General features: G+C 32.0%; 1 protein-coding gene across 29 annotated transcripts in view; it reads left to right on the top strand.

Annotated features, from left to right (window-relative positions):
* BAZ2B (bromodomain adjacent to zinc finger domain 2B) overlaps positions 1-27,017 on the top strand; it is a 325,060-nt gene that overhangs the window by 73,765 nt on the left and 224,278 nt on the right. For all 29 annotated transcript variants that reach the window (XM_031960628.1, XM_031960627.1, XM_031960595.1 and 26 more), the window contains one exon: positions 8,494-8,536. The gene's annotated coding sequence lies outside the window, so the exon portion shown is untranslated. The remainder of the gene's footprint in view (positions 1-8,493; positions 8,537-27,017) is intronic.

Genomic DNA, 27,017 nt, shown 5'->3' on the forward strand with positions numbered 1-27,017 from the left:
TTACCTTTACTTTGTGTATCTCTGCTTCATGTGTATTTCTCTTTTTTTCTTTTTCTTTTTCTTTTTTTTTTTTTAGTGGGCAGTTAGAGTAAAGTCACTTGCCTAGGGTCATAGAACTGTTAAATGTTAAAAGTTTAAGGCCACATTTAAACTCATATTCACTGGACTTCAGGGATGGATCTCTATCCACTCTGCCATCTTGCTGACCTGACATGTATTTCTTATAAATATGTTGGAAGATTCTACTTTTTAATCCACTTTGTCCTCTGCTTCCATTTTATGGGCTAGTTCATCACATTAATAGTTATGACTACTATGTATTTCCCTCCGTCCTATTTTTCTTCTGCCCCATTTATCCTTTCATCTATCTCTTCTCAAAAGTGTTTTGTGTTTAAACACCACCTATCCCAATCTTCCTTCCTTTTTATTAGCATCCATCTTCTCTTATTTCTTCCTGCTTACCTCTCAAGTTGTCCTGGGTTGGAAAGTGGTTTCACCATGTCCTTTTGTTGATGACACCACTCCAGAATTAATTTTGAGGCATTATTTTAATGTTTGGAGGAGAATTTGGAAGAGCTCAGACAAATCTCAGCATTTTGGCTTTACTCTTCCTTTATCACCTACTGGCTTCTTGATTATAGATTGGCAAGTAGGTAAGTGATCCTGGCATGTCTCATTTGTATAATTTCTTTCCTACTATATAGACGGAATCTCAGCAAAAGACTCTGGCTTAGATTTGGTAACTCTCCATTTAAATTCTTTCCTGGCACTTCTTATTAGCAATTATCCCTGCCCTTTCTGTTGAACTATTAAAGAATTAATTTTTTCACTCAGTTACTTCTTTGAACTTGTGGCTTACCAAGTATATAGCCTAACACCTGCAACCACTCCTTAACATGGCATCTTACCCCTGGTGGCAGATGATCTCTTCCATCATTCCTTGATCTTTGACCTGTAACTGAGTAATGAACATCAAAGTTGCTTGCCATTTGGCACTTATTCCCTTACCTTGCATGACATCACAGTGTTCTTTATGGGTTGGTACCTTATATTACCATGTTTCACAGTCTTGGCCTCTTTTTTTTTTTTTTTTTTTTTTTTTTTTTAGGTAGTATTGTCATCTTTATTATATTTGCTCAGCCTATCCAAAAGCACTTAATATTTTTTTTTTTATTTAATAGCCTTTTATTTACAGGTTATATGCATGGGTAACTTTACAGCATTAACAATTGCCAAACCTCTTGTTCCAATTTTTCACCTCTTACCCCCCCCCACCCCCTCCCTAGATGGCAGGATGACCAGTAGATGTTAAATACATTAAAATATAAGTTAGATACACAATAAGTATACATGACCAAACCGTTATTTTGCTGTACAAAAAGAATCAGACTTTGAAATATTGTACAATTAGCTTGTGAAGGAAATCAAAAATGCAGGTGGGCATAAATATAGGGATTGGGAATTCAATGTAATGGTTTTTAGTCATCTCCCAGAGTTCTTTCTCTGGGCATAGCTGGCTCAGTTCATCACTGCTCCATTGGAAATGATTTGGTTGATCTCGTTGCTGAGGATGGCCAGGTCCATCAGAACTGGTCATCATATAATATTGTTGTTGAAGTATATAATGATCTGGTCCTGCTCATTTCACTCAGCATCAGTTCGTGTAAGTCTCTCCAGGCCTTTCTGAAATCATCCTGTTGGTCATTTCTTACAGAACAGTAATATTCCATAATATTCATATACCACAGTTTATTCAGCCATTCTCCAACTGATGGGCATCCATTCAGTTTCCAGTTTCTAGCCACTACAAAAAGGGCTGAGTCTTGGCCTCTTTTAACTCCATGTATGTTAGAATGTTTCAGTGGTAAGATCTCATTCCCAATGTCTACAACTCTCTCTGTTTATCTCCCTATTCCAACCTGGATTGGAAAAATGATTCACTTTTATTTTGGGGAAAGGGGATTTTCCAATTAGGATTTAGTGTGATTGGTTTTCTAGTTCCATTTAGAGAACTTTTGCTAGTAGTGAGTTAGGGTGAGTTCCAATATCTTGGCTTCACACCTCTGGTGAACTTTCAGCAAGTGATACGAGAAGATACTCCACATCTCCCAACCCCCTTAGTAAGTAGCAATAATTGGTCAGGGCAATGTTTTGACTATCTACTTTTTATATTTGGAGAAACTATCTCCTAGAGGAATAAAGTTGGGACTTTGTAGAAGGTCAAGATTTGAATCAACAGAACTGAATTGTATTTTAATTTCTATAATAAGGACAACAAAGTCAAACCAATAATAATGCGTAGTAACTACAGGAAGTTCTGAAATAGACAATTTAATAGCAAGTTATGGAAAATTAGACTCTTTGGCAACAGTTTAAGTTGAGAAAGCTCTACTGGGGATCATTATAGTTTGGATTTTCTATGAATATACAATACTCAATTTTAGTAGGAAAATAATATGTAGTCAAATATGTTATTTAAATTACATTTACATAAAATGTAACATTACTTTTTATAAGTATAATTTGAATAAATTTCCTAGTTTGCAGCTGATTAAAAAGAAAACTCAACCATTTAGTTATAAAAGCCACTTAGGATTTTTATGAGAAGTTTTAAGATTTGTATAATTTTACATTTATCTTATCATTTAAATTTCGTATATTCATAAAATTGTAATTTAGTAAGTCATGTATAGAACTGCCATTATGAAGAAGACATTTATTTCAAGTAGTCTTTGTAATTTAAAGCTATTTCTGGGGGGGGGGTCGCCTCTAAATATAATTGACATTTTTGCTGGCAGATTTAAGATGAAGTGTTGTTTTTTAATTATTAGAATAATTTAAAATGTTATTTTCCCACTTGATTCACAGAAATTCTGAAGTTGAAAGGGACTTCCATACCATCTATCCAAAGCCCTGTGTGATACATGAATTCACTTACTCAACTTCTCTGCAAGTGTTATTCAACCTCTGTCTGAATACCTTAACTAATAAGGAATTCCTCTTCATTTTTTTTTTCTTTTGGGCAATACATTTTTGGAGTGGTGTTTTTTATGTTGAGCTGAAATATGTCTTTCTGTATGTAACTTCTCCCCATTGCTCATAGTTGTCTTCTTTACACCTGTAGCTAAGTAATCCATCCATTTGATAATCCTTCAGGTACTTAAAGGCAACAATTTTCTCCATGAGCCTTCTAATCTTGAGATTATAAATATTCCCAGTTTCTTTCGTGTTATTTCAGTTATCCTCAAATAGCATAGTTTTGCATTTACTCAACGGGGGTTAACTAGAATAATAGTTCAGAAAATGCTTCCAAGATGGTAATTATTGGTATTAACAAGGCTTTCTACAATGTTTTTAACTATATCAATATGGATTTGAAAATTGTTCTTTTTTTGAACATACTCATTTTTCAATTTCTTCCTAGATTTGAAATAAAAGAAATATCCATAATCTCAATATTTTCAGAATACAGAGTATAATTGAATGCTGCTTTTTTCCCCCTGGAAACTCAGTAGTCTTTTTAAAATTCAGCCTAAGGCTTTGGGAGTTTAGGGGAGGGGGAAGAGGTAGCAGCAGCATCTTATTGAGTCATTCAGCTTGCACTCAAAAATCCACTGTGTTTTTCAAGTAAGCTAGGATTGTAAGATCAAGAACTGGAAGGAATGTTAAAAATCATCTGATTCATTGACTTAATTGAACAGATGAGGAAACCTAGCTTCAAAGAGATTGTGCAACTAAGCCAAAGTTGGGTAATATAAGTAGTAGAAACAAGATTTAAAGTTCTGGGACTCCAAATCCGTATGTTGCCATTGCTGATCTTTTTTCTCCTATCATTTATTTGTGAAGGTGAATTGTGACATACAAAAACAAGCTTTATGTTTATATTTAATTAAATTTAACAAACACACTAAATACTTGTTGTATAAGGCACCATCTCACATTGTAAATAGAACAGATAGAATGTGGTTTCAAGTGCTACTTAGGCTGTAACATGGGAATAGACAAGAATATAAATAACTATGGATGAAGGGGGCTGGCAATAGTAATCATAGTAGAAAGAGTACTGGATTTGAAAACCTGCATTCCTATCATAACTTATTATAGTTAGCCTACACTTTCAATCTGTTTGGGGTTCCTGATAATGTTATTTCATATATTGGGCTATTCCTCCCAGATTTCTGTCATGTATATTTGATAAACATGCCATCAGTGTCTTCAAGTTGCTGATCAAAATGTCAAACAGATGGAGCTAAGGATAGAGTACTGTGCCAAACCACTATAGACCTCTCTTCCCAAATTATTTTGTATGCATTTATTCTTATTTTTCCTTCATAGAATATAAACTACTTGAAAGGATGAACTTTTTTTTTTTTGTCTTTTCGGTACTTAGAATCTAGCACTATACATAGTAGATGCTTAATAAGTATTTTTGAGATAAATTGATACTGATCTGTTAATTAAAACTCTGGAACTAGTTGTTCATTTTAGTTCTCAGTTCACTTACTATGGTGATCTCCCAGTCTCTATCTTTTCCATAAGGATATTAAAAAAGATTGGATCAAATCCTTTGTTAAAATCCAGATTTAGATAGTGTCTGTTGCATTCCTTGAATTTCCTGTCTAGTAAACTTTTCAGAAAAGGAAATGTTAGTGTCACGACTTATTGTTACTGGTTTTGATAGCAAGTTGTTCACTGGTTGTAACTGCTTCCATTTATAAATGTTCATAAGTCATGCATTTAATAACCATTCTAGAATTTTGCAATCCATTTTATTTTCCTTTTTGAAAACCAGGCTATTTTCTTATTTCTGTTTCTGAGGTTATTTATTCTTTTATTCTCCAGAATTCCTCAGGAACCACTGACATCAACAGTTACCTGAAAGTTCTTCCATTAAATACTCTGGGATGAAATGTAGAAAAGCCTTGCACTTACTTATGGCAACCACTATTCTCCTATTGTCTCTTCACTAATCTAAGATGTCAGTTTTCTCTTTACCAATTTGTGTGTGAAGATCATTCTCCTTAAAAAAGAAAAAAAGAAAAAGAAAGAAAGAAACAGAAAGCACAGAGGTGTTGAGGAGTTCTTTCTCTTAATACCACTTTTATGCTTCATGGATCTTTTACCAAAGGGCAGTTTTGACATAGTAGCAAAAAAGCCTGGATTTGGAGTCTAAGAACTTAGGTTTAAAGCCTAATTGACAACAGCTCTATGAAACCTCAGTTTCCTCATTTGTAAAAATATATATATTTGTCCAACTCACCCCATAGGACTGTTGTGAGAATCAAATGAGATTTTATGTAAAATGCTTTAGAAACCATAAAGTATTACATAAATAGCAACCAAAATAATTCCTTCTCTGTTCCTCTTTTGATAGTATTTCAAAAACAAATGAAGAATGAAATAGACCTGAAGGAAGTTAGCCAAAGAGTAATTTAAGTAATAGTGTAGGTAAATGTTGCACCACAGCTTCTTAAACTGAAGAACTGACCATTCATCCTCAGTCTCCCTCATCTAGTATAGTTGGATATTTTATTCAAGGAATAAACATTTCCTTTCTTTCTTGAAACTCTTAGCTATTTTTCTTTTTCTAATTTTCAAAATCCTTCTTTCTGACCCATCTGTAGTTCCCTTCATTCTTCTTCCTTTTAACTATGATGTTCTCCGAGATTTTTTTTCCTTTATAATCTTCAAATGCTTAGGTTATTCATTCTTTTGCTTTCAGCTATCACTTCTATTATAAGGAATTTCATTTTAACTCTAATCCTGACCTCTAGTTTACATTTTGCTCAGAATTTATAACTGCAGATGAAAACATCCCCTTTTAGATATCCTACCATTATCTCAAGTTTACCTAATATCTCCAAAACAAAACAAAACAAAAAAATGTTTGTTTTACTTCTTAACATTCACATTTCCTCTAATTTAGTAGAATAATTTTTTTTTTCCCTTTGGCTAGGAATTTTGTCATGATCTTTGATGTTTTATTCTTTTCCATCACTTAAGTCAGGAAGTTACCAAATCCTGTCTTTATTTTCTGGATAAATGTTCTTTTCATGGCTACCATCTAATTCACATCCTTGCTACTTCACATTTGAATCATTAGGATCTCCCTTTAATTTTTCTTCTTGTTGTCAATCTTGATTCTTCAATATATCTTATTACTTATTATTATCAGGCTTATTTTTTAAAATTATACTTTAATTTTGTCATCTGCACAGCAGCCTATAATGGTTACCTTTTGAAGACTGGATCAGGTTAAACTCCTCTGGCTGACTTCTTAGGCTGTCCATAATCAAGTCCTATCCTAGTAGCCAATTGTATTTTTTCTATTACTCCCTAATACATCTTTCTCTATAATAGACTCAGACTCATTTCTTCACTATTCCCAGTAACGCATCATACACATTTCCTTCTTGTCTTTTTTATATTTTCTTTGTATGGGATATCTTCTCCCTGACCTCTGCAGTGTTATCTATCCTTTGTCTTCAAATTCAGTACTCTTGCTGCTATACAATTTTATTTGAAAACTGAAGCTTTGAAATATCCCAGTTATTCTGGGACAGTTTCTAAATGTTATATTGGAACATACATTGATTTCTCCCTTCTTTGAACTCCTGTTGCATTTATATTTCATATAACACAGTTGATCACTTTAATAATTCTTTCATTGTTTCTCCTTTTCCCCTCAATTACATGAAAAACTTTTCTGGAAAAACTACTTTTCTTCTGATTCAGGAAGTATAGTACTGGGAAGAAAGATCCTCTTTTTTGATCAAGACTGATGGAACTCCCAGGAATAAAACTCCCTCTTCTAATGCTAATGAATTAATTTATCTTTGCTTGTAGTGTCGCTGCAGGAGTTCTTAACCTGAGATCTATGAACTTTTTTTAAACAGGTTTCTCTTGTAATCCTATCCATATTTTAAAAAATACATTTAAAGACCTTATTCTGAAAAGGGGTCCTTTAAAGCATCACTAGACCAAAAAGTTAAGAACCTTTGTCTTAGAGAACTGCTTGGGAATACTGAGCGGTCAAAGTTGCTTGTTCATGTCACATAGCTAATATGTCAGAGAAAAAACTTGAACTTTTTCTCCACTATATCATGTTGCCTCTTAATAAGCTATTTGATTTTGATGACAATTTGGAGAAAAATATCTCTGGAAATCTATTTCATTAAAGCAAATTTATAACTAGTTGAATGAGGTGACTAGATGAAAGAGGACAACACTGAAAACACTTGAAGTTCATATCCCATGTAAGGAAAATGAATCAACAGAATCCTTATGTAAGAAGACTGTATTATTACTTTTTATATCTTTAAACAGTTTTAAAATTTTGATTGCTAATTTTAAAAGGTGGAGAGATCAGTTTCTTTACTAGATATCCAAGGAATGATAATGTTCCCAGCATGGGTGATATATTGCATAAAAGATTCAAAGTGTAATTAGTTTTAAGTAATTTTTTAAATACGTTATTAAACTTGTGAAACAGGAAGCATTATCAAATTGTCAATGGAAACTCTTGTTACATGTTTTTATAAATGTGACACAACCTCAGTTTTACATTCATCTCATTAGTCCTTGAAATGGTTCTTAAGATGTTTAGATTTTCAGATTTTACTTTGTTAAGGTAATATCAGGAATGTAATTTGAGTTGCTTAATCTTTCAGTCCTCTTGACAACTCTATAACATTATAGAGTTTTAAGAAATGATGCTGACCTGAATTGAAAGAATGGCATTTCTCAAAGTTCCTTATGCCAGTAAAAACACCTATCAAGTCATTATCCTTAAAACTAAATGATTTGAAGTCAACTGATTCTGTTTAGATTTTGGAAGTTATAAGCAATTACCTGGATGTTTCACTTAGGTATACATATGTAAAAGTCTCTGGGTGCATGCATAGTAATAACCTTATTCATTCTATAACTTTTGTCTAAGTAGCTTTTCATTTTAGGATGTTGCATAGTTCAATTGGCTCATCAGTTTCTGCAATTCTTACTTTTTTTATTTTATACAGAGTAAATTCAACCGCTAGTCCCAGCACTACCAGTGGCAAAAATCATTGCTCTTGATATAGCAACTTCTGGAGATAAATATAAATAAAACTTGACATTTATTTTTTACATCAATCCATTTGTATCTTTCCTTTGGTGTGATTCTGTTATTCTTTTTTTAGCTAATAGATAGAAAAATCATAATATAGACACTTTGTAATTTACTAACTCTGAAGTTGGTGTTTTCCTTGCCAACTATAAACAACCAAAGCATTTGTAAATTATTAAATATAATGAAAATTAGTTATTTTAATCCACCCTGATATATTTACTTATTTGTAATCTGCATGTATTTCATTTTTTGAAAATTGTAACTGAATTTTTATATGATTTTATTGAGCCATTTTAGTACGGCAAACTATTCTTCCCTACTCAGAATTCTTGCATCTTTTGATTTGAATGATTTAGCTGATTGATGTCTCATGTTTTCTGGTATAGGTTGCGCAACAGTGATGACACAAGACTGACTACATTCATCACAGTAAGTTCACAATTATAATGAACATTTTAAAGCTGTTCTATTTTTTTCTTGAGATATATAATTCATTGATGGGTTCTTCTAATTGATTAAATTGGTTAGTCAGTTCACTGCAAAATCTAATATTGAATTTTTCAATGATTAAATTATCCCTATAGTATCAATTGTAATTATTTAAATATTTTAAACTTTTTCAGGTCAGGTATTCTTGATTTTTGTTACTGCATCTTCAGAATGTCAATTAAAAATTGTTGTTTGCATAAGATATTGCTGAGAATTGAAGTAAAAAAAACTTAAAAAGGTTGGAGGATCATAGATTTAGATCTTTGAAAAATACTTTGAAGAATTATATTTTAATTTTTGGGTCAAATATTTTTGAGTATAATGAATTTAAATAATTTTCAAGTAAATTATACATTTTTTTTACTTAAAATGATTTAATTTACAAAATAAACAGATCTAATTGCTAATCATAATTAGAAATTTTTTAAGTTCCTAAATTTTTTTCTTTCCTTTTCTGGAGAGTAAATTAATTTCGCTGCCCTACAAATCCTCATCTGTGATCACTAGTTCATAACATTAAACATAATAGTTAACAAAATATCTAAATTCAATCATCAAATAATTGTTAAGAACTTAATTTGGGGAACAACTAGGTGGTACAGTGGATAGAGTACCAGCCCTGAAATCAAAAGGACCTGAGTTCAAATCTGACCTCAAACACTTAACACTTTCTAGCTGTGTGACCCTGGGCAAGTCACTTAACCCTAATTGTCTCAGCAAAACAAAACAAAACAAAAAACAAATTTGTATCAAACAGTGAACCATGCTTTCAGAAAAAGGATAAAACAAAAATGAAGTAAAAAAATAAGTCAAAGAGAATTATTCATTCAAAGTTTTATTTTTTTAATAGTCTAACAGTATTTTAAATAGCAACAACCATTTTTTGTTATCTGTGATATCTAAGACACTTTGATAGATTTGAACTATTTCAAATAAGAATTGTTTTTTGAGTTAGTGAAAAGTTTGAATTATGAATGTATTCCAGAAGCAATAAAATTTTATTACTTTTAAGCATATTCAGTAGCTCAAACAAGGCCAAGCCAACAAAGTATTGCTTACTGGAGATCTTTACATTTGTTTCTTTAATGAATTTATTTAAATGATTTCTAATTAGAATATATTATTAGTTATGTTAATGGTCCTTACAAAGTAGATGGATGCAGTTGGGGAAATGTTTCTTTTCTTAATTATGTTGCCTCTCTTTCCTTTGATGTTGCTAACGCTTAAATTTTACTGTCCATAAAGAAAGGATTTGTTTAGTAGAGATAAACTTTGCTAGCATAAATTATTTCACATTCAAAATTATTGCAATTGCATTTATAATAATGAAGTTTTATTGTATTTTTGAAATATTGTTTTAAAATTATAAAGTCATCAAAAATAGATTCAGAGTTTCTTAATTATGAAACTCTATACCTTGGCTTGTAGTTTTCCAGTTTAGATATAACAGAATTTCATAATATGATACTATGATGTTGTTCTATAAATTTTGGAGGAAAGCCCATCTTATCATTGGTCAGGGAAGCAAGATTGAATAAATAGTAAAATAAATATCCTATGTAGATAAATTTTATATTTATTTCCGACTTCTGACTTGATTACTAATTTTGTTCAGTCCATGTAGCAAAGATTTAAAAGGATTATAATCCTATTTTAAACCTCTGTATCAAAACCATTTTAGACTATATTTCCATTATATAAAGAGGGACAGAAAAATTCTATACAGTTTTGGTCCAAAGAAATTTTTTGTCTACATAGTTGTAATACTGTGATTTTATAGTTTTTGCATTAGAGATTCAAAATTTCCTTTATTATGCTGTCCAAATACTTTGCAATAGAATTCAAGGGTGTTTAGCAGCAGCGACCTTCATGCCAATATCCCAGAGGTGCCTGATAATCAGAAAAGTTAAAATTAGCCTTAGAAGCAGAAAAATTGCTAAAACAATCAGTTTCAAATGCTGACCATAACAAATCACTTTAAGGTTAGATTTTAAAATTCTAACAGTTGGAATGCCTTTTTTTTTTTTTTTTTAATAACAACAAAATAGGAAATGTAAACCAGACCTGGATGCTAAGTTTTATAGCTTCATACAGCTAATTAGGAGTGGCCAAAAAAAAAAAAAAAAAAAAAAGACTTAACATCTTTCTCTAACAACCAAGTTCAGAGAGAGAGCAAAAAAAAGCAATTCTGTTATTGAGGAAAGAATAAGTGATTTGTAAGTCAAAAAGAATAATTTTTATAATGAATGCTATTTAACAGACATTAAATTAGAATTAGGTTGAAAAATTTACTAGTTGGCAAGAAGAAACAATGGCCTAAGTACAAATGAGGTCCTACTAGCCTTCTTAGCAGTGAGAGATTTTGTAATTTATGAACAAAGTCTTTGTAAGGGAAAATTATTTTTATTCTATTTTTACGGTAATTTTATAACCATAGGTATTTTGCCAAAAAAAAAAAATGGTAAATCTATTTCTAATCCATTTTCAGTGAATGGAAGTCTTTAAGGTACTTTTATATCAGGAAGAAGAAAAATTTTCCTTCTCTTGTAGGAATGAAGTATTTTTCTCTTATTCTAGGCTACTCATTTGATCTGTCAAGAATTAAGTATACCTTCCCTGACTCAGAATTCTTTGAGAGTAAAAAACTTTTGATTTCTGTTGTTACTTTTTTTGTTATTAAATGACTGAAGTTTCTATGACTTTTAAAAAAATAAAAGAATGTCCATTATCTCATATCTGTAAGACATTTCATAGTCCAGATAAAGCAGAAGTGTAAAACACATAGGTTGCCTGAGTATAATCTGAGTCAAATTAAAATTTGACCTGGAAATATTTAACAAAATAAATAAAAATGTAATAAAAACATAGATGACACTATTTTAAAGTTAAATCAATGTGTCTTAAATCAATCTTTACATATGGATTAGGAGCCTCTCTTCCTGTTTGAATTTGACATCATTGCTTACAGATCCATTCCAAAATAACTAAGAATATCCAACTAATAGTTCTTCAGACTTTGCCTCTTATTGGGGGAGTCTGTTATTACAAAACCATCTTAATTTTATGTCATCTAAAAATTTGATAAGCATGCCTTCACCTTTCATCCAAGTCATTGGTAAAAATGTTGAATAGCACCTAGTCAAGGATACATCCTTGTGAGATTCCATTTGAGAAGTTTTATCCAAGTTGAAATCAATCTAATAAGGATGACTCTTTCAGTCCAACCACTTCCAACAGTTTTGAATCTACCTAGTTTTATTATCTTCTAGTGCAGGGCTTCTTAAACTTTGCCCATTCATGTCCTTTTCACCTGAGAAATTTTTACTGGATTCTGGGTATGTAGGTATATAAAATAGGTATATAAATCAAACACTTGATGATAATAAATCATAATTTTGTGACCCTCCACATTCAGTTACACAAGCCCATATGGGATTGCAACCCACAGTTTAAGAAGCTTTGTTCCAGTGCATCCCTCTCCATGAGGTTAGCATGAGACAATATTCTAAGATAATCTGTAGCATTCCCCTGAACTATTCATTTCGTTACTGTGTCATAAAAAGAAATGAGGTTATTCTAATATGACCTATAGGATAAATCAGAATTAGTCAATAGAACATTAAAGGAGATTGGAAAAGGCTTCTTGAAGAAGGTGGTGTTTTTTTTTTGGGGGGGGGGTGATATAAAAAAGTAGACTTGAAGTCAAGAGATCAAGATGAGAAGAGAGAATTCTAGCACAAGATACAGTCAATGAAAATGCATGGAGTCAGGAGGCAGTCAATAATATATAGTATTTCCCCTAGGTATTATATAAACTGCTCACCAAAAATTATTTTGTTTTTAAAAGTTACTTTTAAAAACAAGTTATTGCTTATAAGATCACTGCACATATTACATACTTATATACTTACATAATTGAAACACATTTGTCGGCTTCTAAAGTTAAACCTTGATGATTCAAATAAATTCTAAGTTTTTAGTATCTAACACATTCATTCTAGTAATTAAACAAAATTGATCCCAAAATATTTACTCACAAACACATTCCCTCCCCCCACTTTTGGCCCAATTTTAACTGCTTTTCTAGTGCCACGGCCAGTCTCCCATTTAGCACTTATTAATCTTGGACTGGAACATAGATTCCCTTTAATTTAGGAAATATCCATTACCTAAAAGAGTACTCTTATTTGAGAATTTTACCCTTCTCTAGGTCAGCAAGTTTCACTTTATTAGTCCTCTTAAGATACTTCTTTATCAATTCATAATGCTAATGAGTATTATACATATAAATACAACTCTAGGATTTAAAATTTCTCTTCCCATTAACTGTTCAGTTTTAAAATGCTTTGATTTCTTTACATTTTCACACCAGACATAGGCAACAAATCATTTCCCTTAACCAGTAACTTTCCTTTTCTGAGACCCTCTTTCTGCTATAAATAGCTTTCGGAATATTTTTTCCTTTATAATAAATACTCTGGATTATTACTGCATAGATACTGCCAACTGATTAAAATTTTCCTAATCTTAGGAGCAGGTATTTAACTTTTATTGTGACTTTTGTTTTGAATGCTAGAATGATTTGTTTTACAGTCTTTCAAGAAGGGGTGCCTAGATTAGTAGACACATTTTTGTAACTCCAAAGGCACTAGTTTAGGGACAGTAAAGTAGCACTTTTAACGCACAGTTGATTTTTGTTATGCTACACTGTTGAATAAGATACAAATTGATTTTTAATATGTTCATACTTTTCTGTACATGCTGAAATCTTGGAAAATTGGAAAGTGAAGTCTGGATATCTATTCCACATCAATAGTGAGGTTTCCTTTAGTGTGTTTACTCATCTTCAGCATGTCTTTGCTTCATCTATATTTCTATTACTTAGATACTAAATAGGTGGAGTGTTTAAGTTTCCAATTAATTTTTTCCCCTGATTGGGGAAATAGTCAATATTGGCTTTTTTGTTTGTTTATTTTAGAGCAGGAACTATCTCATTCTGCTAAGTTTCCCAAGCATCCCAAAATAAAAGTCTGAGAGTTGTCAGATATATTGTTCAGCATATCTGTATTCTTTTAGAAGCTTTGTGTAGCTTCTTCATATTTGCTCTTGATATTTTGAACCAGTCTACCACAGTTTTTAGCTCTTCAATGAAGTTTTCCATAATACATGATATATTTACCTTTAGTCTCTGGATAATTCTCACAGAGACTTAATAGCCCCAGGATAGGCTTGAAAAGGAATTTTTTGTTTTGTTTTGTTTTAACTGTTAGATCTTATGTAACATCTCTTTCCAATCTTGGGTGGATTCTTTCCCTCAAATCTAAATTATTATATTTAGTTAAAATTTTGTGCTCTTGTGTTTTAGAGGTTCTTTTTTTTTATTAAGCCAACTGAAAAATATATGTTCTCAGCTTCACATTACTTCATTCCATAATTATTTTGTTTTTAGATCCAAGATTTTTAATTCTACATGATCCTGAGTGTATATGCGTATTTAAGTGTTAGTGGTTAAAATGGTCCTACCTTGTTATTGTGGGGTTTGAGGTGAGACTGATATAATCGTGAATTCTTAATGTGTAATTATAGTAACAACAAGTAGCTTTTGTGATCCACCCAAGGGCAAGTTCAATAACTTGTAACTAACCTTGTGGTATAAAGTGATTAGCTTTAACTGCAGATTAAGAATAGGTTCCCAGTCTCCACTGGCCTATGGGGGAAGGTTAAATCTAATATAGTTAGATTTTGGCACATGTGGAAATCGAGGTTCATACCTAGAAGACAAATTAGGAGGAAATAGCCATGGAGTAAGATAAGAAAGTCAAGTCAGGGAATGCTCAGCTTCCATATGCAAGTTTTATAGCTTGCATGGTGTGAGACCAATGGCTAAACTATCCAGAAGTTGTTTCTTGTAGAATCTGTGTGGTAGAACGAACAGGCAAGTGAGGTTTGAGGTAAGTAGTTTTCACTAAAGACTGACCATACATACCTACAACATCATATGAGGAAGATATCAAGTCCTAAAACATGGGGCAGCTATCATTGGAACCCAGATAAAAGAGAGAAAATTCTTACTAGGTTTTTTTTTTTTTTTTTAAAGAGAACATGTTAGTGGAGAGAGATAACAGACTCAAGATTAGGAAATTAAGTAAAACAGTCAAAATATCAAGTTGATCAGAAAGGACCAGGATTAATGTTAGTAAACTGAAGAGTTAAACTTTTTAATTTACAACTATACTCTAGCCTCATTCTCTCCTTTTTACCTTTCCCCCCTACATTATCCTATTTTATTTTATACTACAAAAATACTTTTATATCCCTAAGAAATGAATGCACTACTACTTCAGGGAACATATAAGGAAAGGGGTGAAACAAAATCCTACAAGTCTTGTATTTGGAAGTTTAAAAAAGTGGTTTCAGAGATAAATAGAAAAATAAAGCATTCATTTATTGACCATATACTCTTTTTCTTCTTGAAATTTGATGGAAGCATCAGGAATGCAGGGATGATTTAGAAATCAGAAAATGATTTGACCTGTGATTTCATTGTTTTGTCAATCTCCTCAGTGAGTAAAATTCATCAACCTATGCAGTTGGGCAACTTCTTTACAATTTAGAGAATTATCTTAGACAATTAGTCTTTGAGAATTGCCTAGAAGCATCAAGGAGTTAAGTAACTTAGCTAGAGTCATTTAAGTATTATATATTAAAATTGTGACTCAAACCCAGGTCCTCCTGCCTTTGTGACTGGTTATCCACTAGCCATGCCATCTTTGCTACTGTGGTAACTTATGTTAACCAAAAAATAATGATGATGTTGATGATGATGAACTTAATAGGTGTAGAAAAAGCCATTGTTAAAGCACTGGTATAAGGTGAAATGATTTTTAAATAGAATAAATAAGCTGTTTCTTAATATGAGAAAAAAAGAATTTATCTAAAGCCAAGATTTAGAAATACTAAAAATCTTTTTAATAAGATCAGAGGTAAAGCAAAGATAATCCTTTTTACCACCATTATGTAAAGTTTAGTTTTAGTAATAATCAAGAAAAATAAGTTGAAGTTAAATAATTCAGAATAATTTACTTTTTAAAATGTGATATGATGGTTTATAAAAAGTAACCTGTTAGAGAGACTAGAGAGCTGTCCTCTGAGTCAAGAGTACCTGCATTTAAATCCTGACTAATATATTTTTACAGTATGATTAGTGTAAGTCATTTTCCCTTTGCCTTGTGAGCCATAGCAAGAGACAGGGCCAGCTCAAAGCCTCAGTGTTTAAGCAGTCTGATAAGAGGAGATTGATGTGAATGAAATTTATTTGGTTCAGGCTTGTTCTGGTTATAACAATGGATAGATAACCTCTGAGGCCAGAACTTATAAGGAGCACCGAGTGAAACAAAAGCTAAAGATTGAAGCAAAGGACGGAATCTAGTAATAGCTATCACAAGCAGAATGGCAGGAATAGCATTCAGCATATAAAGTGAACAGGACCAAATAGGTTCTACCAAATGTATATACATGTACTTAAAGGGAAAAAAGACTGCTACTGGCACAAAGTTCCAATCTAAGAATGAAGGCAAGAAATATAAAAGAAGAAAGCATGAAATACAGTAAAGAAATATTGTGGATGAAGAGGAGTCCAAGAGAGAAATCTAAAGAGAGAAATCCCATAAGGAATAGAAATGGAACATCTGTGAAAAATAAATAGCTTGGACATTAAAAACGATATATAGCTGGAAGAAATGGAGCAAGGGATAAGAGGTGAAATTGTAAGTGAAATAGCTCTGGGGGAAAAAAAAGGATAAATAACTTAGAGAAAAAGGTAGAAAAATACTTATAAAATAGAGGATTTAGAAGGCACTGACTCCATAATAAAACAAGAAATTTTAGAATAAAGCCTACTTGTTGTCAAAAATAACAAGGAAAACTGATTAAGGAGTAATAGATTAAAAATCATGAGACTTTTCAAAACCATAGCTAAACTAGAAATCTGAGACATATTTCAAAAAATGATTTAAAAAAAAAAAACACTACTTAGATATTAGAACCAAAGAGCAAAGTAAAAATAAAAATAATCTGCTAATCATCTGAGACAAATTCCAAACTGAAAACTCAAAGAAATATCATTGCCCAGACCTAGACCTATCATGTCAAAGAAAAAAATACTTCAGGTAGTCAGAAAGATTGCAAGTATTAAAGAAGTAGAAGGAAGGATTGTATGAGAGACTTTGCTGAAATTTACAGTAAAGAAGGGAAAATCCTGGCATCCAATATTGCAAAAGGCTTCTAGCCAAGAATGACTTCCTCTGCAAAACTGAAATCTAATCCTAAATGGGAAGATATGGTCCTTTTGTAGAAAAATATTTTCAAACAATCTTGATGGAAGGGTAGAAACTTTGTAATGTAAACACTGGAGTCAAATGTTGGCTTAAACCAGGAGTATTGTGAAGTTTGGAGAGAAAGAATGTAAAGCTTTTTGCAAATTTAAAGTGTTACATAAATGCCAGTTATTATTAGCCTACAGTCAATAGGCTTCCACTTTGGTGGTGACTTCATTACCTGAGTCTTCTATTGCACTCCTGAGGAGCTCAAGCATTGTTTAAAACAATACAGAGTTGTGCTAGTATATATATTTGTTTAACATCCATTCTCAATGGGAATATACATGCATATACACATCTATACGTTTAAGCTTAGTGTTGTTGATATTTTTATTTAACTCTAGGTAATCAATAAATCAATAAATCAAGTACTGCAATTTAGCTTATTTCTGAATAGTAAATGTTCACACTGAAAATTTAGGAATATTTTTCACAAGCCAGTTAGAGCTGGCTCTAGCAACAATCTTGGCAGAAATTACATTTCTGCCAGACTGCTTTATGATTTTTCCATCAATTTCTATAAATCAGTAAATCTTTACCCAAATTGTTGGAGTTCATGGGTTTATCAAACACTTAATATATTCACTTTCTTTAGAATCTTGTGTAATATGTTTAACTGATCAATTAAAAAAACAACAACCAAGTACCAATTACTTGTAGTATGGTTTAAGATCACTTGTCGCTAGATTCTCTTCATTCCCATTTTTTAAAAAATCATTTGAGATTTTTTACCATAATGTTCCTCCAGATGAATTTTGTTATTTTTTTCTAGTTCTATAAAGTATTCTTTGGTAATTCTACTGGCATAGAACTGAATCTGTAAATTAAGTGTGGTAGTACTATCATTTTATTATACATACAATTATGAATAACAAACATTTATAAACATTTTAAGATTGCCTTTAGCATCATACTGAATGATTTATAGTTATAGTCATATAATTCCTATGTGTATGTTGAAAGATGTGCTATCAGATACTTTATATTTCTTTTCTTTTTTTTTTAATAGCTTTTTATTTACAAAGCATATGCATGGGTAATTTTTCAACATTGACCCTTGCAAAACCTTACATTCCAACTTTTCCCCTGCTTTTCCCCCATCACCTACCCTAGATGGCAGGTAGTCTAATACATGTTAAATATGTTAAAGTATATGTTAAATACTATATATATACATATTTATACAATTATCTTGCTGCACAAGAAAGATTGGATTTAGAAAGAAGGTTAAAAAAAAAAAAAAAAAAACCTGAGAAGGAAAATAAAAATGTAAGCAAACAAAAACAGAAAAAGTAGAAACGTTATGTTGTGGTCCACACTCATTTCCCATAGTTCTTTCCTTGGATGTAGCTGATTCTCTTCATTACAGATCAATTGGAACGGGTTTAGATTATCTCATTACTGAAGAGAGCCACATCCATCAGAATTGATCATCATATAGTATTGTTGTCAAAGTGTATAATGATCTCCTGGTTCTACTCATTTCACTTAGCATCAGTTCATGTAAGTTTCTCCAGACCTCTCTGAAATCATTCTGCTGATCATTTTTTACAGAATAATAATATTCTATAACATTCATATACCACAATTTATTCAGCTGTTCTCCAATTGATGGGCCTCCATTCAGTTTCCAGTTTCTAGCCACTACAAAAAAGGCTACCACAAACATTTTTGCACATGTGGGTCCCTTTCCCTTCTTTAAGATCTCTTTGGGATATAAACCCAGTAGTCACTGCTGGATCAAAGGATATGCCAGTTTGATAACTTTTTGAGCATAGTTCCAAATTGCTCTCTAGAATGATTGAATCTCTTATCAATTCCACCAACAATGTATCAGTGTCCCAGTTTTTCCACATTCCCTACAACATTTGTCATTGTCTTATCCAGTCATCTTAACCAATCTGAGAGATGTGTAGTGAAGATACTTTATATTTCTTGGTTAATTTGAAACAAATTTATTTTTGCTTCAATGCTATATTTGTTGGTAAAGTAAAGTCAAGATGAGGATTTTTGTGGGTTTGTTTTTACCATAGGTATTTTAAGACAATTCTCAAGTCCCTCCTTGGTATTCTTTTCTCCAGACTAAACATCCTTGGAATAAAACATCATTTGATTTCTCACATCTTGAGAATCTTCATCATCCTGGTTGCTACTCCTAGATATTTTCTAACTTTTTAGTATCATATCCAGAACTGTTTGGTTACATTATTCCAGATGTGGTCTAACTTGGGTAAAGCATGACAGAACAATTACATTCTTCATCCTACTGCCGTTCTATTCTTATTGCACTCTGGATTCTAGTTAGCTTATTTTGATTACTATATGAAATATTTGGCTTATATTGATCTTGAAGGCTACTAACTCCCCCAGATCTTTGAACAGTTGATTTAGTCACACTTTCTCCCAATTTATACTTGTGATGTTGATTTGTTGAGGATAAATGTAAGACTTTATCCCTATTATTTTTATCCCATTGTTTGTTTTAGCCTGCCAAAAGAATTTTAGATCCTTTCTCTGTCATGCAAGTATCATTTCATCTGAAAATTTTATGTGCGACTTCTTTGTTCAAGTCAGTGATAAAGATGTTAAATAAGACCAAGAATTGATACCCGAAATAACTCTACTAAAAGCTTCTTTTCCCTTTACAACATTCCTGGTTTTTGAACCCTGTTAAAATTATAGAATATAAAAATGAAATTACTGGCTATGAGTAAGATATTTGAGCACCATCTTTTAACTGATGGGAAACTTTTTGATGGGAAAGGCTTCCTAAAATAAGTGACATTGTCAATGAACATATGGGCTCTCTTAAGAGATAATAAATATTTAAACTAAAATTTGGATAAGCCACCTGACAAGGATGTTGTAGAAATGATTTTTTTCCTGTGTATAAGGTTGGACTAGATAATATCTAAAGGCCCTTCTAACTCTAAAATTCTGTCATTTTCATCTTTTATGATCTTAATAGAACCCATGCTTTCTGCTTTCTGACAGATGCTTTTACCATACCATACCATACCATACCACAGATGCTTTAATCATATTTTGTTTATTAAAGCTACTTTTTTGTCTCAGTGTCAGCCTTTTAGTTAAGTTGCTTGAGATACATTACACATCTGTCATTTTTAGCTTATTTTCTCATTGGCTTAGCAGTTTAATATGTGGTAAAGAATAGTTTAGGTTGATTGTAGTCACAAAAGTTTAGTTCTATTATCTATCATACTATCTATTTTTCCCTATGTGGGGGAAAAAAGTGTTTTGGGTCTTTGGGCAACACTTCACTTCTTCTGGGGTCGCTTTTTTAACAACCTTAATTGTTTTCATTAGTCAAGAATCAGGATAAAAGCAAAAAAGGACTTTTGAGCATCCAAAAAAAAGTCATAAAGTCTGTGAAATAAAACTGTGCTTTAATCATAGGAGAAATCTTTAGCTACTTTTTATAATTTTTAGATACAACTCTAATAAGCTTAAATATCTGGCTTCCTTGTCCATGTATAATTAGAAAAGAGGCACTGATAGAAGTAGGTACACAGATAACAAGAAATAATAGCTGTCAGTGAGAAATGAGACCAAAAAGCAGTGACAAAAAGCCAACAAAACAAAACCCAAAAGTATGGCAACTTGGGGTTTTGTTTGTTAATGGGGAGTGGGATACAGTAGTAAATATCTCAGAAGCTTCTGTAAATTTTATTTGACTCGAGCTCATTATGAGCTAATATTCCATTTGACTTGATGCCCCCTTCTCCCCGGAAAGAAAAGGTAATGTCATTTTAGACTCTACTAATAGATATAGAAGACATAAAAATGAAAGAGATGATTCTCCTGCTATGTACATTATATATGAAAGTATTGGGGTACTATATTTAGTTTTAGGCATAATACCTTTTACAATAGCATTCATAAATGAGAACATCTCTGGAGGAAGACCACCAGGATGATAAAATGTCTAGAAACTATGGACCTCAATACATCTGGTAACATTTAGTCTCAGAGAACAATAAAGCTTAGGATAAAATTGAGAATGAGACAAGAATAAAACATGATAGTTGTTTTCAAACATGTAAAGATGTTGTGATATAGGAGGACTATAACTCCAGGAGGAAGAGCTAGAATGAATAGATAAGAGTTTTATGAAGGAGGCTTTAGCTTAATATATAAGGATCAGGTTTAGAATAATTAGAGGTGTTCAAAATAATAACCATGGCCTACATTTCTTCGTTCTACAATTTACAAAATGGTTTACCTCACTTATTGAAATTTTTCCTTTGAAGTAGCACAATCAACTTTTATTTTAACAAATGAAGAAATTAAAGTTCAGAAAGAGGTTGTGATGAACTTTACTGAAGACAGGAAACTTGACCCAGTCTAAATCTATATTCCCAACATTTTTGACATTTGACATTTTGACAGTGTCCCTTTACCAATAGTAATGAGTTCTCCATCACTGGAAATGTTCAAATAAAGATGATAAGTCTTTTGTTGAGGATACTATAGACATCATAGACTTCTTAAGCAAACTAATTTATATAATCCCAAGTGTTTTTTGCATGGCTAAATCATGAACTACCACAAAAGAGGAAGCAATTCTGAAGACTCAAAGAAATGTAAAGCAGAAATTGATCTTCCTCTTTCCTACAGAATTTGAATCATAAGGAAATGGTGAAAAATAGTCTGAAAGATCTTCAATCTACTGAAAATTGATTAATCAACAAAGCTCATTTCTAGGCAGAAATCTTCCAGAAAGATTAAATTGTAAAAAAAAAAAAAAAAAAAAAAGAACAACAAGAAGAAGAAATCTGAGTGTATGAGCTATATTATGCACAGTTAGCTACTTAAATACATATTCCATGTATACCAAAACACCCTTTAACTTCACACATTCCTTCAAGAATCTTGAAGGAGAAGATGCTCCTTAATATGTTTTTGGAATTATTTTCCATATGATTTGACCTTAAGTTTTTTTTTTTTTTTTAAAGGATAAAAGTTCAAAAGAATATACCTTGTTATATATATATTAATTAGAGCCTCAGATTCATTTTGTACAATAAATAACAATTAATAGATTAATAGCTCTGCATTCAGAAAGTAGCTGTGTACTGGTTGGTTCAACTCAAGCTTTTCTATATCTCTTGAATACTATACCTCTCAAGAGAGAGAAACAAGTAAACAATCACAGTCCCCTAAAATTGTCTGTCATGAATTCTTCCTTTTCTATTCCATCCTATCACTCTTTTTCATAGGCAAAAATCCTTAAGGTATTAAAAAATTTTTCAATATTGTTTTATTTTTCCAAATATAATAAGATAGTTTTCAGTATTCATTTTGTTAACACTTTGTATTTCAAATTTTCCTTTCTGCCTTCACTCCCGCCTCCCCAAGATAGCAAGCAATTTGATATAAGTTAAATATGTATAAATTCTTTTATACATATTTCTATATTTATCATGTTGTGCAAGAAAAATCAGACCAAAAGGGAAAAAAAAACACAAGAAAACAAACAAAAAGAGGCTTTTAATCCACATTCAATGTGCATTGAACACAAATAGTTCTCTCTCTAGGTATGAATGACATTTTCCATCCCAAATCTGTAGAACTGAATTGAATCACTGCATTGTTGAGAAAAACAAAATCCATCACAGTTGATCATCACATAATTTTGTTGTTATTGTGTTCAATGTTCTCTTAGTTCTTCTGCTCATTTCACTTAGGATCAGTTTATGTAAGTCTTTCAAGGCTTTTTCTGAAATCAGCCTGTTCATCAATTATAGAATATAGAATATTCCATTACATTCATGTACCATAATTTACTCAGCTATTCCCAGCTGATGGGCATCCACTCAATTTCCAATTGTTGTCACTATAAAAAGGGCTGCTACAAACATTTTTTGCACATGTATATCCTCTTCAGTCTTTTATGATCTCTTTGGCATACAGACTCAGTAGTGAGACCGCTGGGTCAAAGGGTATGCACAATTTTATAGCCCTTTGTCATCATTCCAAATTGCTCTCTAGAATGGTTGGATCATTTCACAGCTCCACCAAGAATGCATTAGTGTCCCATTAAAACTTGTTTCTAATAATTTTTAACCATGCCCATTTATCAGCATTAGTTATTTAGTAAGAGCTTAAAGACAATGTAGGTATTTATAGTATCTATAGAAAGAGCACTATAAATTAGGATCTAGCAACTTTTTCCAAAGTAGAATGTCAGTCACTCATTCCTTATGGTATTTATGTATTAAGAAAAAACTTTAGTAATAGGAAAATAACTTAGACTTCTGAAGGATAAAAATAACAATTCCTCACTAGGGAAGATCCTATGCAAATGCTGTGTCAACAAGGCATCTTCTTGGAGCAGTAGAAAATCTGTTCAACCTCAGGGCACCAGTTCCTTGTAGATGGGCTTTTTAAATGTCTCAGGCAACTCAAAAAATCAAAATCTATGGTACAAGTCCTGTTCCCCATGATCAACCAACACCCCCCCCCCCCCTTCTCCCTCAGATTCTTTAAAGGAATCAAGCACAATCTCCATACAACACAGGGAATGTGTAATCTCTGATAAAACTCGTAGTGTTCTGGGCTGGAGGCAGGAAGACCAGGTTCATATACTGCTTCTAACATATGTAAGTAAGCTGTGTGACTCTAAGTAAATCATTTAATCTCTGTGTAACTCAGGTAATTCCAAAAGACATATACAATGCCATATGTGTGTTGCTGTCTATTATTGGAGAGAATTCCCACCCTGGGAGAAATTTGATGCATTGAGTTTTTACTCATGTCCTACTGCTGACAATGCAAAGTAATGTTACTGAGCAGGAAGAGTTTCAGTTCACTTTCAAAGCTGATATTGTGATTTGTTGTTATGTTGACTGAAGCAGCAGAAGTCAGAAACCTGATGTTTGGGTATTCTACAGTTTTTTTTTTTTTTTTCCTTCTCACCACATCATTATTACATGGCATAAAGAATTAGATATTTAGGCATCAATTATTTCCATCTTGTGTTTTGTGTTGAGAAGAGAATAAAAATAGAAATTAATTTTGTATACCTTCCTGGAAGAATGCCAATAATTTAAGGCATGTATCATATCAGAATCATATATCAAATAAATTCTCTTCTTTTCTAATTTTGCTATTCTGAATTTTTATTTGGTAAATTGTGATATTTATCAGATACCACCTTTTTAGTTACTTCTTAGACATAAAATTGAATTTTTTGTTTGCCTTGATTTTTTTAGGTCTTCCTTATATGGTCTTACTTTTCCTAAAAGACTAAAACATTTATTCTATGTAGATACTTTTCTGACTTTTCCATAAATATAATAAATGTAACTTATGTTTCTAAAAATAAAGTTCATTTCTGAATATCTTGAATGATTGAACTGGTTATCTTAAGTGATAATTAGTTTGCAAAAATTTCTCCAAATTGGAAAAGTTCAAGTGGACTTGAAAGTACCAAATTCAATTATTGTTCTGTAAGAAATGACCAGCAGGATAAATACAGAGAGGCTTGGAAAGACTTAAATAAACTGATGCTAAGTGAAATGAGCAGAACCAGGAGATCATTATATACTTCAACAATGATACTGTATGAGGATGTAGTCTGATGGAAGTGGATTTCTTTGACAAAGAGAAGATCTAACTCAGTTTCAATTGATCAACTATGGACAGAAGCAGCAACACCCAAAGAAAGAACACTGGGAAATAAATGTAAACTGTTTGCATTTTGGTTTTTCTTCCCGGGTTATTTTTACCTTCTGAATCCAATTCTTCCTGTGCAACAAGAGAACTGTATGGTTCTGCACACATATATTGTATCTAGGATATACTGTGACATATTTAACATGTATAAGACTGCTTGCCATCTGGGGGAGGGGGTGGAGGGAAGGGGTGGAGGGAAAAAGTCGGAACAGAAGTGAATGCAAGGGACAATGTTGTAAAATAAATTACCCAGGCATGGGCTCTGTCAATAAAAAGTTATAATTATTTAAAAAAAAAAAAAAAAAAAGACTGGAAGAAAAGCTGCAAAAAAAAAAAAAAAAAAAAAAAAGTATATGTTTATCTGCCAAAAAAAAAGCACTAAATTCATGAAGTATTTGTATGTCAGTTATCAATAAGTACCTACTAAGTGTGTCTTAGGTGCTGGGGATAAAAAAACAAAAATGAAATAGCCCCTGACCTCAGGGAGCTTACATTCTATGAGAAGGAAGAAAAGTACCCATGTTAATAAGCAAATGCAAAATATATACAATATAGCTTACCAGATAATTGAGGATGGAGTGGGGTGGTATTATTAGCAACTGAGAGACAAGGAAAGGCTTAATATAGAGTGTGTAAGCTAAACTTTGAAGGAAGCCAAGAACTCTTAAGGGATGAAAATAAAGAAAGGGGGAGGGTGCATATTAGGTATGGAAGATAGTCAATGTAAGACATTAAGAACAAATAATTCTTTTATGTGTTAGGAATAGCAAGAAATACAAGGTAGGATAGATGGCAGTCTGTGAAAACCTTTAATTGAACAGACAACTTCGTACTTGATTCTTGAGAGACACAGCTAGTGGCTCAATACTTGACCTGGAGTCAGAAGATCTGAGTTCAAATACAGCCTCAGAGCCTTCCTAACTGTCTAACTCTTGAGTACTTGACAAAATGGATCCCTTGGATCCATTGAAACAGGAAATGGGACATTATTTCATTGTTTTTATGAAGGAAAAACCCAAATGGAAACATGATGGGATGACAACAATGAAGATGATGACCACAGCCACTTGATTCTAGAGGCACTTGAGAGCCACTGAAATTTATTGAGCAAGCAAATGAAATGGTTAGTCAAAAAAAATCATTTGGATGTCTCTTTGGAGGATAGATTAAAAAAAAAGGAGAGACTTTAGGCAGGAGACAGGAGATAGGAAGCTGTTGTAGTAATCTAGAGGAGAAATGAGAGAGGCCTCTGTTTGAGAATTTTGGTGGTTTAGATCAGGCCTAGCTCTCACATTTTATAGATGAGAATGATGATGGTCAGATAGGTTAAATGAGTTGTCTAAGGTCCCATCATTGCTAAGTGGAAGATAGAAATAAAATTTGGAGTAGATTTTATATAATTGCTAAAAACCAGTAAAAATAAAACAAACCCAATAAAACATATACAAAATAGATGTGATTTTTGCCATGGATGGGAACTCAGAACTACTCATTAGAAAGAGTTCTACAAGGAAACAATATCTACTTGGAAATATTTTTCATAAGTTCTTGGAAGTCAAATTTTGAGAACCAACAGCATGAACATTTCAGCTTTTATCTGGTTTGACTTTTTTTTTTTGTGAGAAATAATTGGAAGACAATATCTGCTGGTGAGACAGAAAGCTATTTCAGACTTCAGTGCATTATCTAGAGAAGACAATATCATGTTGTATAAAATTAATTCTTCTGTGATTGAGTGATTTTCCAGATTGTAGACTTAACTGGTCCACTCCCTTTTTTGCTTTTCTTTAAGCCAGTACCTGTTTTGGTGGACCAGGAAAAAGGGTATTGGGATGGTGTGTCCTCAAGTAATGCTTTTTTTCCTCTTAAATTTTTTTAAAAATTAAAACATCACTTAAAATGAATACTTCCATATACATAACAGAATAGAAAGAATGTGAAATTGTAAGTTCCTATTTTATTCACAATGCTTATTTTTTTTAGTATATAATTCAACATGTTAACTTTCAAAGGTGTACTACTTGTACAGTGTACTACTTGTCCATGATTTCTTCTGGTCTCTCTTTTCCTTTTTGCTCATTTCAAAAATCATGCAATTCAATGAACCTCTTTTCTTTCTTTTCTCTTCCTCTCTTATCTTTTTTCCCTTCCCTCCCTAAGTCTTTTATTCTTTTGTCACTTTGTCCTTTCTAGTTTCTCCTTTCCAGATTTACTTTTTTGACAACTCTCTTTACCTTTTGTTTCTCCTGCATCTTTAGTTGAAAAAAAGAAAAAGTAAACTTTATAACAAATATCAGCAAATCAAAATGTTTATTTATTTCTGCAACTTGAGTCCATTACCTATC

Source organism: Sarcophilus harrisii, chromosome 3, assembly GCF_902635505.1.
Source record: "Sarcophilus harrisii chromosome 3, mSarHar1.11, whole genome shotgun sequence".
In the NCBI taxonomy this organism is placed as follows: domain Eukaryota; kingdom Metazoa; phylum Chordata; class Mammalia; order Dasyuromorphia; family Dasyuridae; genus Sarcophilus; species Sarcophilus harrisii.